General features: G+C 44.3%; 1 protein-coding gene across 2 annotated transcripts in view; it reads right to left on the bottom strand.

Moving 5' to 3' along the window:
• olfm2a (olfactomedin 2a) overlaps positions 1-15,206 on the bottom strand; it is a 69,351-nt gene that overhangs the window by 18,541 nt on the left and 35,604 nt on the right. The window lies entirely within an intron of this gene.

Below are 15,206 nucleotides of genomic sequence, written 5' to 3'. Positions count from 1 at the left end.
GGAAGTAAACAGCTTCTGTCCGAGACCTTTTTCCCCCTTTTTCATCAGCTTCATTAAATATTAAGGATCCAAAGACGTCTGAAGCTGTGATTTAATTCCAATGCTTCCACTACTGCAAGTTTTCCGATGCACCTGGAGGACATCCAAAGGAAACACTCCCAGTTGTCATGTGGTTCTGAACCCTTGCAAGTGCCTCATTGTCCCAGATCTGCTCAGCGTTTCACCTCAAGACTGACCTACAAAGATCCATCTGCAACCTAATTTCCCTGTTGGGTTCCCTGAAATTGCCAGTGCCAGGTGTGTGGCGTGCCACTGTGCCACCCCGCAGAGGGGTGTCAGCCACGATTTAAAAAATTGGCTTCAACCGTTGCAGTGCAATATGGGCCATACTTATTTTGACCCATTTATAGATGATATTGTGTAAAATTGCATCACAATCCACACCTGGTTATACCTGGCAATTTCATGCATGAATCTAACAGTGGAAATTTGACCCACAACCCTCTCACACATTTCCTTTTCCTGGACTTAAGTCTTGGTCAATTTAAGAACCGCGCGTTCAGAGTTTAGGCCTGTCAAGATCATCAATAAATCATTTTTATTAAACAATAATTCAAATGAACTTGATCAATTTGCCGGCCTCGAGAAACTGCCATGTTTGTTTACCTCCTCTCTAAACAGCTGTACAGTGTGTGTGAGCTGGATGAATGACAAAAGGGTTTACTCTGCAGCGTGTTTGTTCCGCAGCATCATGAACAGAGTGAACCCTCCTGTTAGTCATCCAGTCTCTGTGGGCAGAGTTGGGGTCACAATCTTACACATCGCATGTGGAAATGATAGTAACATTTTCGCTTCAAAACAAAGTGAAAAAAGCTGACTGTATTGGTGACGGTGACCAGTTACAACTACACCTGTACCCTCATTGTTTTGCTTGCGGAGTTTATTATTTGCGTTTTTTGCTTCCTAAACAGAAGTCAGTCATTTAATGTTTTATTTATTTATTGTTTTGACTACATTTCAGCTAAAAACTAAAATAAATATATTAAAATAAATCAATGAAATATTATAATACATTATCCTTTCATCAGAATAATGTTGCCAATATCATTGTTCATGAGCAATAATTTGTGTGACATCATCTAGCAAAATGTATTTTCACGACAGGCCTATCTGCGATTCGCCCAAATACATCAGAGTTAAGTTGTGCGCCTCAGCAACGGCACTATTTTAAGAAGACATGAATATATTTTCTGAATTTTGTTTTCGTAGGAAGATAGAAAATATGATGCAGCTGATATATATTACTGGCAGATGGGAAAAACATGGAGGCAAAAACACATCTAGTCTCGAAACCTGAAGACTGAAATAAATTGTAGCATAATAAATTTATTCATAGCAACATGCTGAAGTCGAAAATCCTCAAACTCCAACCTCAATTTTCATGATACAATCGTGCAGTTTGGAGCATTAAAATTCCTTATACGATTCGAATGATCAATTGAGAAAACAGGAATGTTTTTAGGTCAGTTGAAATTTATTTCCTCAACCTGCTGTAGTCTGCTGCAGGGGCTCCTTTGAGATCCCTGTACCTCGAGAGACTTCAGTGACAAAGCTCCTCTTATCTGCAGAAAAAACACTGGCTGCTTGTATCTCCGATCGTTTTTTTTTTAAAAACACGAACATGTGCAAGAGAAGGAGCCTCTGTGGAAATGTGAATTCAACACGTTTTCTCCCTCTAAACCCCAGTTTTATGACGGAATTAAGAAAAGCACTTGCTGTAAGACTTCGCAGTTTATTACCTTTGCGTCTTAAACCTCGGATATGGCGGTCGTAATCCCGGCGACACTCGGATACAAACAAGAACATTAGAGTGTTTTTTAATTAGAATAAGATGAAACACCTAATTAGACCTCGAGGGGGGGATTTAAATATTTTACTCCATTCTTCAAACTATGCCATTAAGCGTATGGGCTTTATGTTTATGCCTGCGGGAGCCCAGTTCATTATATGACCTTATATTTAGATATTTCCTCATTCTATCTGCTTCATGATCAATTTTTCATGGCTTTTGCTCCAAGTGTCATCATCTTGGCGTAGCGGTTAGCGTAGCATGACGATTTAAGAGAAGTGCAATGTCGGCAAATGCACGTAAAAACGCAAGGCTAAGTTAGTAAGTAGGTTAGTTACGGTTGGATCCAAACATATGGTTTGCTTGGAGCGACTGGGCTCCAGATGTTTCAGCTGTAAATGAAAAGAAATACTTGCATGACAGCGCTCACTTTAAATTAGCGGGACAGTGTTAGCCTAGCCAAACTACGACTGACATTGAAACGCCCATGTGACCTAAGCTTTAATCCCGGTTTTGCATTGAGCGTCCTGATGGATGAACATTAAATATTCATCTGATTGAGTTTCGGCGACTGAAGTGCCGAAGCTAGCTAGCTGTCACATCACGCTCTTAAAATGGCGCAGAGAGAAGAGAGACGGGTGACAGATTCCGCAGCAAGCAAACACTTCAGAGGTAATTTAAAGCGCAGTGTTTGACCGACTTTACGGAACAGCTGATGAAGACGACACAACAAAGCGGCGACACAATTCCAAAGTGACAGGGATTTCTGCAGCCTTAAAGCAAGGAAGACAAAAAAAAAGCCTGACCAATGTTACTATTTTGAGCCATAAAAACACACTGTAATAGGTTAAAAGAAAACAGTCACAAGGGACTTGAGCATTTCTTTTCTTTGGCCTTGAACGCAGCATTTACACACAACAATATTAGGAAATGAGGGGGAAAGATGCTGCCTTGCTCAAGGCTACCGCGGCAAGAATAGCATGGTGTGGGACAACAAGGACGAGTGGGATAAAAATAACAATTCAAAGAAGGTGGGCTGAGGCCAGGCGACGTGACAGCTCGGCGTCTAATAAATTTTGACATGAAGAGGAAGCGGAGCACTTCAGGATCAATAGTGCGGGCAAGAAAAAGGGGGCGGCGCTTTGAGGATGACTAATCCAATCAGAAGTATTGCCCACCACCTCGAGACTCATACATTCTCACGGCAAGTCCACACACGCTCTGCATATCAAGCCGAAGGAGCGACCGCTCAAATGGAAGCTTCGTCCGCACCAGAGGAGCACGAGAAGGGTGGAAATGAAAGTGCGCGGCTTAGTTCTGCGTCGCGCGCCCGCTCCTGTCTGAGCGATGTGCTCTGCTCTCCGTGGTTGGGGGATCAGATTAAAATGTCTGAGGGCTGGGAGAGGGTGGCGGCGCGGGGGGGAGTGTGTGATTGGAGTGTAGAGCAGCAGCCACCCTGCAAGCCAATGTGCTCACTGTCACTTCTTGTCACTCCTGCCAGTCTCCTGCAGCATCCCTCTCTCCGGCTGCACCTCGCCACTTCCTGACTTAAACATGACTTCTCCGGATCCGTCACTCCGAACTGACAGACATTTCATCATCACCCCAAACTCCAGAATAGAATTCCTCTGCAGATGTGGATTTTATCCCAGCTTCCACACGTCAATGGAAGTGTAATTCAGCAACTAAACTATCATAACATACTGTACTACTGGAAAGCAACTGAACTAGCTTAAAGCACTTGCGTACAGTCAAAGATCAATAACGTTTTGTTATGCTATGACATTTATTTAGCAAAGACAACCATAGGACGTGTGTGCTGAACAAAATGTACTGTATATTGATTTATTAATGGGGAATAAGGCAGCGATGCAAGTTTTTCTTTTAACTATCAGAGGCCAATTTTAGCTAAATGCTTTCTGCTTAGACACCAACACACACAGACTTTCCTGTCTTTCAGTAAATACCCTTCCATCAGCATCGTTTTTTTGGTTTTTGTTTTGAAAAGTGAACTGTTTTTAATCTAAGCTTGATAGAAAACAAGCAGTCAAGCAAACAGCCTGGTCATGATCTTGTCCCTTTTGACACACTTTAAAAGGTGTTTTTAAAGCTCTCACAGACCCAATCAAATGAGCTGGAGGGCTGGATTTGGCCCCGGGGCCTTGAGTTTGACACAGTATTCTATTGGTTCTGGAGCACCAAAGGAAAATGCTAGCTATCGTCAAGAGGGTGAAATTCTTTGACATTATGAAAGACTAGAGTGCAAAATGAAATCCTCTGCTAATGGGGTCTGTGTGAAAACTAGTGATGTGCTGGTGAGGCTTCATGAAGCAGTCATTTTCAGAGCCCTATAGATGGCATTCTTGGCTCGAAAATCTTTGGATTTCAACAACCGTTTCATTGAAACCTCACATCATTTTTAAACCGAGAGCGCCATCTCCTGGGCTCTGAAAATAAGGACACTGTTTCATGAAGCCTCATCTGCCCATCACTAGTGAAAACCCCGAAACACACCCAAGTGGCAGCCACTTCGAAGGGCCGTACTGGCCCCTGGCTGATCTGTGGCCACTCCGCGGGAATAATTCAGTCCATTCAAAAGTCAAATTCCAGCAGTTCCAGGCAGCAGCCATGAGCCTCTGCTTCTCTTTTTTTTCCAGTGTTCATTTGTATTGTCAATATATTTTAGAGCTATAATCATTTTGCCCATTAGAGTCACATTATTTTCCTTTCTTCCTTGCATATTCTCACGACACGGCTTTCTGCATCTTCAGCATTGACTTAGTCAAGTGTTTGTTTTTCATATCCGTCAGCAGCAATATTACTCTTCCCTCTCTTTTCTTGATATAGAGTGAGACAAAGCCTCGCCACGGTCCACAGCCGCCTCTCCTACTATATCTTATTACATCCTGGCGCTTTATTTCATCCCGCTGTGCCCTAGAGGGGAATCCTCTGTCTGCTTCCCTCTCTGCTGACAGGTGTGGACTCTTAAATTATTCAAGGACGGGTCTTACCAATGGACTTTCTTTCATTCTCAGCCTCAGTCCCAACCCCATGTTGGAAAACACCGCGATGCGTTTGGATTGGATCAGTATTTCACGCATGTTTTCAGGGCACCTCAGTGATGCACTTACTGTTGCATGTTGGCCGGCCCAGCTCCAGGGTTGAGGCAGGAGACAACAGTAAAGTCAGTGTTATTTGCCTGTTGAGATTCGTCAGATAAAGGAATCGCCTTCGATCCCATTTGTGCTCCGAGGCCAGAGCAAAATACAGAGCAATCTCAGCTCCGTGCCGGTGCCATTATTAACTGATCAGACAACAGCGCAGTTATTCATCAGCTCTGCCATAGTCTAGTGAGAGCTCAACAATTTTTCACCGAAGGACATCCTTTGTATGAACACAACACCTGTCGTTCGATGACGGCTTCTGAAAAGCGGCGCGATTTTGCGAGCAAATATGGCGGCAGGAGGGCAGGAATTTCATGGGTGACAATTTAGCATCATCAATTAGGTTGTGTGGTTATGGACTATAGGAGGAAACCCGAGTGCCCAGAGAAAACCCACGCAAGCTGCAGAACAGAAAACATTTACACTTCAAACACTACTGTTTACAGTTGTATGGTGAGTGAAGATATTGCAAGGTTTTAGAGCTAAAAAAAATTTTAAATCAAAAACAGCAAAAAGGCTATGTGGCAAAAAATGCTCTTTTTCCAACTCGGAATCCGAGCGTTCGAGCATGAGCAAATTTGCATGTCGATAATATCTAGTTCCATCACGTATTTTTATTTGCCATGCAGCCCTCGGGACTGGTTATGCAGAAGCCTGGTGCCTCCTGCAGAGCCGAGCAGCTTCAGCCCTGATACTGTGGTTGTGTGAGAGCAACAGCAGCTTCTCATTACAGTGGATCTCCTGCGGCGTTACAGGTGGAGGTTCGCACGCCTCAAACCGCACCACTGTGAGGATGTTCCAGCTTACTTCCCTCCGTAAAACGATCTCACATCCATGCGTGTGGGGGTGCACACCTACACGCTAGTCAGACAAACATTCCTGTGAACGCGTCAATTTTTCATCCGGCCATCAACATCAAAGCTGCGGGAGGAGTCCAGCATTTTTCCTACTGTTATTAAGACTTGTTTAAAACCCAAGTCAGTCCGGCTTTGTTCCTCCAAAGCTGCGGAATACTCACAGCGACGCTACTCTCTTCATTAATGTTTGATCAATGCCGAGCAGAAATTAAGAGCTTATTTGAATCTGTTCCAGTTTCATTACCACCCACCTCCTCATTCTGCGCTAACCTTCTCATCCCATCAGAGCAGGGGGAGGAGCCCCCTCCGACACTGAATGAAACATTATCGCCTAAACTGGCACCAAGGAGGATTTCTCATGAAAAAAAAACAAAACTCTGCCTCACCTGATTTTGGATTATGAACCACCTGAGTGCAGAAGCTCTTGGGAAGCTGCTTCAACATCGCTCAAAAAAATATTCAAGGTTACCCTCTGTGTCTACCATTCAAAGGAAAATACTAAAATATGAAGAGCATTACTTGCAGCCAGGAAACAAAAGAACATGTTGATGAAAGATATACACTTGATCTAGGAAGGAGACACAGGAGAGTGAGAGTGTGGCGATGGACAGATTGACAGATAAGGTTTGAGAAAAAGCTCCATCGACTATGATGTTTGCTGATGATGTAGTGATTTCTAGTGCACGTAAAGAAAGTGGAGAGGATATACTAGAAGTCAAGGTAGAATATGAGTGTGAATGAATAGGATCAGGGAGATGTTAAAAAGAGTGCAAAGAGGTGAATCTGTGACTGAACAATAGTGGACGCTAACACGATAGCAAGCGGTAGAAGTGGCAGAAGGTTCTCATTGGGAGAGACTCGTGTGGAGATGTTTTGGAAATTGGTTGGAAAGACACATAGTTGAGCCAACCGGGCTATATTCCGTTGACTGACTGACAGTCTGGTGCTGCTTGTTTCAGCTGGCATCTGATTGGTTAAACTACATGTGCTTGAACCAATGAGGTTCATGGTGAAGACCAAGTCTTCTCCACCTGTATCTCGTCTCGCACACCCTTCCAAGTCAAACCTATTCTCTTCATTACCCCATTAAATATTAGTACCAAGCTGACAAAACCTGAATCTACAAGTCCTCCTGTCATCCCTGACACACCGAACACTGAAACGGTTCACCGCAGAAACAAACTAAATAGATGCAAAAGTCGCAGTCAGTCGCGAAGCTTGAATGATTTATGAGCATGTCATTAGCCCCAGAACTTCCTCACTGATAAACAAGTGCATTTGTGAGCTCAGAATAATTATGTAAATATCATACAAGCCTGTGTCACCGCCGCACAGAGACGGGTCACTGACATTTGTTCGTAAATCACCACTGAACAACACAACTAATCACGAAACAAAGGACAGTTGTAACCTGCCACTGAAACAATCCTCCACAGTCAGCGTCCAGCCGGGATCAGTCACGCTCTGCTCTCGTTTCCCCCTCTCAGACACGGCGTCATGAGAGAGAGGAGTCGGGTCGGTGTTCCAAAAATTCACCCATTAGATGTGAGGGATGAAATAGAATATGTAAGAGTCAGATTTGAAAGTGTGACAGCTCTGGCTGCCGTGCAAAAGCCTATTAAGGAGGAGAAGCGGCAGCAATGAAAACAAGAAGCAACCAAAGGAGGCAGGGAGCATGAAAAATCAATCAGGCGCACGTATTAGGGTTTAAATTTGTCTAAGGCTTTCTGTCTCTCCACCTCAGCGGGGAGATGTGAGGGCGGATGTGCGAGTCATGGCATCCAATCGGACCGGTTCGCTATTAACAGCCGATAAATAATAGAAGCATCTGTCGGATTGAAACGTGAATTACTTATTTAAACGGTGTGATGCAGTCATTTCATACAGTGCTGCAAATTTACGTCTATATGTGGCGAGGTATATTAACATGCAACTTATTACAACAAGTTATAATTACCACGGAGGCTGTTTAAAATGAGGCTGGAGGTTTATATATAGCTTTTAATCATGGAGTGATGAAGGGAAGAGGATTGATATTGTATTTTTATTCATACTGTTCAGCAGACAAACAGAAGTGTTAATAGTATATATACTCTCTCTCTCTCTGCTCCCTGCCTTGACTACACATTGTTTGACAAAAAAAATGAAAAATCATTTCTAAACTATGTCATCAGATGATGATTTGAATATTTGGCACGTCGATCGCTAGCTGACAGGTTGCTACAATACATACTCAGGCACGCTCTCTTGATACAAATATGAAATTTAACCTCAAATTTCCACTGACAGAACGCAGCCTGTCGGCGCACTCCGAAGATTCTTGGCTAGGTTTTCATCCCGTCCCTCGACTGACCACAGCTTGCACCCCAGACTCTACCAACTAGGAAGCACCATAGGAGCCATTTGAACTGCTAAGGTGTACGATAAAAACTGTCGATGCAGTGGGGTTATGTTTGCATAAGGTAGGAATGGACGATATGGAGCAAAAAAATTATCACGATAAATCCATTTTCATTCTCTTCTATGTGTTGTACACACTACAGTCTCTCTTGAAACTGTTTTAGCGGAGTTTGTCTCCAATATCATTATTTATTTATTTTAATTATAACAGTTAACTGAGTGTAGAAATGAGAAACTCCCCAATGTACCTCACGTCTCTTAACGGTTTACTTAAACTGTCTGTCTGTACCCATCTGGAAACATTTCCTAGATGCTATTGAAAAAATATTAGAAATCAGGTGAATAAATGATCATTTAGTCACACCTTAAATCATAATACAAACTGTCAGTTCTTTCGCTTGTGTGATGAATTTCACAATTCTCTCTCCTAAAATGGTTGTTTTTCATTGCCTTGTTGAAGATTTCACGAATACTTTACCGCTTTAGAATTTGTTGATGGTCCCTAACTGACGACAGGGCATAGCATGTGTGTGCGCGATGAGTGAACCCTAATGGGGGCGCTGAAGAGGACGCCGCCGCCAATACCAGAGTGGAGCTATTTTCACCACGGTGTTTCTCCAAGGCGCCAGTGCAGCAGGAGACCTGCATCTGTTGATAGCACCGAGGCAGACAACCTCGATCTGATAAAAGAAACACTGATCCACAGACTCAGAGTCGACCAGTGTCAGCCCAAGTTTCCTGTTTTAAAAATGAGTTTAAAACTACGATCGTGAACCAAAGTCTACCAAACTCTCCACAACTATCACTGTGTCGGCTGTCGGCTGTTGCGTGTTTGGAGAGTGTGTCTCATTCATGTATGCAAGTCCAATGCAGCGAGTGAGCTGTGTGTTGTGATATACAAAATACTCATCGCAGATATTGTTTTTGGCGGTATATCCCTAATATAGGGTGCACCTTATTTTAAATATTTTGTTTTCGAAACCATAAAATAATTCTATGACGTTTTTCCATTCCATATAGGGGGTGCCATTGGTTGTGATACATATATGCTGAGCGAGGCTTGCGTGCTTTTGAAACAACTAACTTTCAAGGTATTTGCTGGAAATTTCTCTCCCCTTTCCCCCGTCCACAGCATCAAGTGACGCCGACTTTGACATGACGGCTCCGTGTGCGTGACACGGTGATGATGACGTTTCAGAGTTAAATGTCATTCTCTGTATTACAGTGTAATTACACTGGGAATAAAAATGAGCCGAGACAACAAAGATTGAGCATGAAGATCTTGGTTTTAAGGATGGAAAATGTGTCTTAAACAGACATAAAATAGCATCAGTGTTTTATTCACATGCATGTCCTTCGATATCTCATGTGTAGTGTACACATGACTGGTTAACACAATTTCAATTGCTGTGGGTCGTAAACCTGTGGGACCCCCTCTCTTTGGGATGCCATGTTTTTATTTTATTTCTTAGCAAACAGCAGGTATTTTGATAACATAACAACATTGTAATAAACAACAGATCAGCAGCAACTTAACTGGTCCCTCCTCCTCAAGATTTCCCTCTCAGAACTGAATTGCTCTCGACAACACAAGAGAAAAAATTGTGGCTTCAGGGGTCCCCTCTTGATATAACCCTGTATTCGAACTAACAGTCCTAAAATGTATTGAGGTCACCATGGCTCTAAAGCTGGAAAGAAGCCCCTCAGTGGGCCTTGCCTAACAGTAGTTGAACTTCAAACTCGACGTGAAATCGTATTGATAAGAAAAACCTCCTTCTTTTAGCAACGCACTTGTTGTTTACACTTAACACTTAAATAAGGCTTGAAATGACTGCGACTGCAGTTGAAGTCACTTCAGATCCATACAGTCACCTCTTTGTTACCGCATGTTACAAATGAAGGGCATTTCAATGAGCCCCTAGTGGTCGTACCTAATAAACAAAACCTAGAAAATAGCGGGAAAGGAACCCATTAATTGACTGGAGACACAGTCAGTTCATGAAAGCAGTAAATCTTCAGGGAACACTGGATTCATTTATTCATCCAGGACGCCTATAAAAACTGAATAAATGGCAGACTTTTTGCAGTAAACACAAGGTAATTGGACTTATTAGTCCAAGAGGAACGTATTTAAAGTTCCACTTTGAAGTTTGAACTAACAAGTGTAAAGTACAATTCTCTTGTTTGGATTTATTGGACGCTGAAAAGGCTCGATAACTTCAGCGTGCAGGTGCCTCTTCACTGTGTCTCTTACGATGTACATGAAGAACCCACTTCAGACAGACCATCAGATTAAACATCAGAGCGGCTGGAATCGCTGCTTGCGGCGGTGGGATGGACTTTCTTTGGCATTTCATTACACTGACCCCGCAGCCGGTTGCTCTGGAGCTAAATGAGATCATAAATCTACACCCCCCTACTTTAGGAGCGCGACGGGAAGTCTGTTATATCTTCCATAAGCAGACGGCGCAAGGGTCCGAACCGGGTGACACGTAGGAGAGAGAGTTGACCTCTTCACTTCAGACTGCTATCACAACTGAGGACAGGCAGAAGGAAGTGTGAGGGTAAGTGAGAGAGTTAGACGGGGGGAAGATGGATCAGACAGATTCATGATGACATGCCGAGAACTGCAGCTGCTGCAAACATGGACAATCTGTTAGAGACTTGCGGTGGTGTAGAGAAAATATATATAATGCATGACTGGGATATTCTTGCCGATGTTCACCTGCCGATAATCACTGTACAAACTTCAATTTCGCCGATGACTCCACTGCTACCTGTCGCATCAGTGAGGATGTGTTCAGGGACTTTCCTTACACTGTCAATTTTCTACTTTTTAACATTCATATTTCCGGTCTGAAAACGTGGCGTTGCTGTCGCCGAACACTTTAAATGCAAATGCAGCTTAAGGCAGCTAATTGGATTTGTAACATCAGTGTTTAACAGCATAAACTTTCAAATCACCCATTTTGCCACTCGTACAACACTGGTGTTGCACAGATAAGAAACCATGTTCTCACAGTCCTGCGCGCTCTGACAAAAGTTGAGCTGGATTAAGAAGACAGGCGGGAGTGATGCAGCGGCTCCCACTGACAGCGACTGTGACACGCTGCTGGGTTTGTACAGCCTCTCCAGGAAGGCCTTTTTCTGACCTGTTAAACCCCACATAATACCTTTTCTTGTCCGACACCTCAGCTCAGTTACAGACTCATCCTGTCCTTCATTACGGGCACCATTTCACCTCACAAGTCACCTCTTTCTTTCCAAGGAAAGGAAAATACCGCTCTAGTGGTGGGCAGATGAGGCTTCATGAAACAGTCTCCTCATTTTCAGAGCCCAGGAGATGGCGCTCTCGGTTTAAAAATGATGGGAGGTTATTCAAACGCAAAGATTATAGAGCAAAGACTGACATCTAGTGGGCTCTGAAAATACAGACACTGCTTCATGAAGCCCATCACTATTGAACACTGTACTATCATGAAGCACAGCCACAAGTTTTTCACTTTTTAGTTCCTGCTGAGGTTCCATCTCGGCCTGGTTAAGATCTACAAACTAAAACAGTGCAGGAAAGAAGCGCTGAAAACTGAAACTTGCTCTTGTTTACTAATCTTAAGGGACTTTTAAGATTGCGATTGCTCCAGTTGGACCTTCCTACAACTCTTATTGAAAGCAAAATAATGGGTTCTGTTGTGCGCTGATAACGCTGCTCAAACACAAACTGATATACTCTGGTTTCATCCCACCATTTGTGAGTGAAGTCTTCTTCTTAAGCACTGCCTCTGATGCTGATGTTTTTTTCAAAGCTTCCTCCTTTCATTTCTCTTTTTTCTCATTTCCAACAGTGTCACTGACAAAACACCGTTTTCATCTACGCCTCCTCCATTTGTTTAACTTGATAAACCCAGTAAAATTTGCAGTATGCTTTTAACAGACTCCAAATTCCCTGAATATTTCCACCAGTACATAAACATCTGCCGCTCTATAACCCTCCACCGACCAATCCAGAGTAATATTTCCCCAATTGCCCGCTAGGTCGGTGATCGTGTCATAAAAATGCAAATACAAAACGTCAGTCATTAAATGAACTGTGACGCTCAGGACAGCTGCTGGTCTCAAACTCAATGAAGACTCCTGGTGTCTCCCGCTAGCGAGGAAAAGCGATTACCACAATCGGCTCAGTGTGGCTGCCAGTCAATAATATGACTCATAAACTCATCATGGCCTCCTCCCTGCTGCCTCTCACTCCATCACACCCCTGACTCTCATCCCTCCCCTACTGTCCTGCTCCTCTTCCATCTGCCGCTCACTCACTCACATCCGGCTTCCAGGTGGGCGACGGCAGGGAAGGCCAGGTGTGCCGACTGTTTTTCTAGAGCGGGGGCTCAGCAGGATCCCATGACTAGAGCGCGCTAATAATTCTCAGCACTTACAGGTGAACGGTGACGGCTTAAAGAGCCGAGCTGCGACCGCACGCCGGAGGTGAGGGAGCTCTGCCTCCAACTCTGCTGCGCCGGACGTTTGCAAAATTACCGCTCAAGAGGGCGGCGAGCGAGGGAGTGGGTCTGCTCTTTGTAGACTATTACAGCACAGCGAGGGCGGAGGAGGATTAGGAGTGAATGAAATGTGAAAACACTTGCGTGAGCTAATTCCGCTGATAGAGCGCTGAATGCCATTCCAAGTAGTGAATGGATTATTAGGACGTGATTATGACAGCAGCCCTCCAAATACACTCACAAGCAAAACAAGGCTTCTCTGACCTGCATGCGCTCCTCATCCTGACTAGGAGGAACACAAACATACACAGTCTAGTCCACCATAAGTGGTTTGAAACAGCATGGTTCACCTGATATCATGAGGACTGCAACATGAGAGTTGCTGCTCCTTCATGTTTTCTGGCGTTAGGGTTAGGATGTGTTGCCACTGGTTGTGAAATGGGCTGCGTCAGCTCCAGTCCACCTACCCCAACCGGGGCTCTATTGGGGCCCAAGTGGGCTCTTCCATCTCCAGTCCACCTCGCCCAACTGGGACTCTACAGGGGACAACTGGGCTCTTCCATCTCCAGTCCACCTCGCCCAACTGGGACTCTACAGGGCCCAACTGGGCTCTTCCATCTCCAGTCCACCTAGGCCAACAGGGCTCTATCGGAGCCCAACTGGTCTCTCCCAGCTCAAGTCCAACTAGCCCAACTGGGGCTCTACAGGGGGCCAAATGGGCTCTTCCATCTCCAGTCCACCTCGACCAACTGGGGCCCTACAGAGGGCCAAATGGGCTCTTCCATCTCCAGTCCACCTCTCCCAACTGGGGCTCTACAGAGGCCAAACTGGTCTCTCCCAGCTCAAGTCCAACTAGCCCAACTGGGGCTCTACAGGGGGCCAAATGGGCTCTTCCATCTCCAGTCCACCTCGCCCAACTGGGGCTCTACAGAGGCCAAACTGGTCTCTCCCAGCTCAAGTCCAACTAGCCCAACTGGGGATCTACAGGGGGCCAAATGGGCTCTTCCATCTCCAGTCCACCTCGCCCAACTAGGGCTCTACAGAGGCCAAACTGGTCTCTCCCAGCTCAAGTCCAACTAGCCCAACTGGGGATCTACAGGGGGCCAAATGGGCTCTTCCATCTCCAGTCCACCTCGCCCAACTGGGGCTCTACAGAGGCCAAACTGGTCTCTCCCAGCTCAAGTCCAACTAGCCCAACTGGGGATCTACAGGGGGCCAAATGGGCTCTTCCATCTCCAGTCCACCTCGCCCAACTGGGGCTCTACAGAGGCCAAACTGGTCTCTCCCAGCTCAAGTCCGACTAGCCCAACTGGGGATCTACAGGGGGCCAAATGGGCTCTTCCATCTCCAGTCCACCTCGACCAACCGGGGCTCTACAGAGGGCCAAATGGGCTCTTCCATCTCCAGTCCACCTCACCCAACTGGGCTCTATTGGGGCCCAACTGGTCTCTCCCAGCTCAAGTCCAACTAGCCCAACTGGGGCCCAATTGGGTCCCTTCATCTCCAGTCTGTTTATATTTTGGTTGGATGTAATATATATATATATAGTTAATCCCACTTATTGCTTATTAAATCACATTAATTCTCATGGAAAGTTTCCAAAATCTAAACTTCACATGGGACCGGAAAACTTTCAAGAAATTTTCTGGAAATTTCTCTCCCCTTTGCAGTCTTAGTTGCATCATATAAAGCATATAAAGCAGTGCGACGCTCCCACTCCAAGATCAGTGTCTTGTCGTCCACAGTATCAAGTGACGCCAACTTTGACATGACGGCTTGGTGTGCGTGACACGGTGATGTTGACGTTTCAGAGTTAAATTTCATACTCTGTATTACAATGTAATTACACTGGGAATAAAAATGAGCCAAGACAACAAAGATTGAGGAAGAAGATCTTGGATTTAAGGATGGAAAATGTGTCTTAAACAGACATAAAATAGCATCAATGTCTTATTTATTTATCTAAATCATGTATTATTTGTTTTCTTTTTGCAACTTTTAAGCATTTCATTTATTTATTTTTTAAATAAAAACATAGAAATACTGTTGTTTATCTTTCAAACCTTAAATAGTATAGTGTAGCATAGCACAGTATAGTTCCACAATAGTCTTTATTGTCACAGATGCTACACTCCTTCACAGCATTTGTGAAAGCTATTTCATACTCTCTGCTTTAGTGGACCACGTGTCGGGGAAAATCGCTTGCATCTTGCGTCTTGTAAGCAGAGTTAGCGAACCATAACAAGAATCAGACCGAGTTCTCTTCAACGAAACCCAAAACAGAGCCTGGCACTGGTAGATAAAAATATAGGTTTCAGCTCAATAGGACACCGTTGTGTGTCTTTCATTCAGTCTCCGTTTTAATTATATTTTATCTCATTCAGACTGGGAGAGAATGAAAAATAAATCACGCCAAACAAACAACAAGCAAGCAGCCAAAGAT

The sequence above is a fragment of the Synchiropus splendidus genome, chromosome 19 (genome assembly GCF_027744825.2).
Source record: "Synchiropus splendidus isolate RoL2022-P1 chromosome 19, RoL_Sspl_1.0, whole genome shotgun sequence".
In the NCBI taxonomy this organism is placed as follows: Eukaryota; Metazoa; Chordata; class Actinopteri; order Syngnathiformes; family Callionymidae; genus Synchiropus; species Synchiropus splendidus.
The sequence above is the reverse complement of the archived record's forward strand: the minus strand, read 5'-3'. Positions and strand labels throughout refer to the sequence as shown.